The sequence below is a fragment of the Octodon degus genome, unplaced genomic scaffold (assembly GCF_000260255.1).
Source record: "Octodon degus isolate 3935 unplaced genomic scaffold, OctDeg1.0 scaffold00287, whole genome shotgun sequence".
NCBI classification, from domain to species: domain Eukaryota; kingdom Metazoa; phylum Chordata; class Mammalia; order Rodentia; family Octodontidae; genus Octodon; species Octodon degus.
Window position 1 is genome coordinate 34,724 of NW_004524863.1, and position 578 is coordinate 35,301.

At 41.9% G+C, this 578-nt stretch overlaps 1 protein-coding gene across 1 annotated transcript in view; it reads right to left on the minus strand.

The window, feature by feature from the left end:
• Positions 1-578, minus strand: part of LOC101575303 (17-beta-hydroxysteroid dehydrogenase type 6-like) — a 17,666-nt gene that overhangs the window by 9,038 nt on the left and 8,050 nt on the right. The gene's annotated exons all lie outside the window — the stretch shown is intronic.

Consider the following 578-nt stretch of genomic DNA (forward strand, 5'->3'; position numbering starts at 1 on the left):
ATCTGAGAAGCAGGAAGATCACAACTTCCAGGCCAACCAGGTCAACTGAGTAACTGAAATACACAGTGGATCAAAATTTGATAAAGATAGCCAGGTGTATACCTCAGTAGCAAAAGTGCCTGCCTGGCTAACACAGGGTTCTGAGTTTTATCCCTGCCACAGTAAAAAAAGAATAATAAGTAAAATAAATTTATAAAGGCTGAGGATATAGTTCAGAAGAAAGTCTCCTAGGATTGGAGTAGAAAAAGAAAAAAAGACAAAGACAAAGAATACTTCAGACATAAATAATTGTGTCTATGAATACTCCATCTGAAGGATAGGAGAATACTCTCCTACCTAGCAAGCTCTTTTTTCCATGTAAACATTATTAATGAAAGAAAATACAAGGCTGGCCAAATAGCTCAGCAGATTAAAGCACCTGCTTAGGCAGACTCAGCTGCCCTGTGTTTGATCCCACAGTGCCCTTCCAGGTCCAGCCCCTAAGGCACACTAGGATGGCCATTAAGACTGGGCATATTGGCACACGCCTGGAATTCCAGCTCTTCAGGAGGCTGAACACAGCCGGATCAGTACTGATC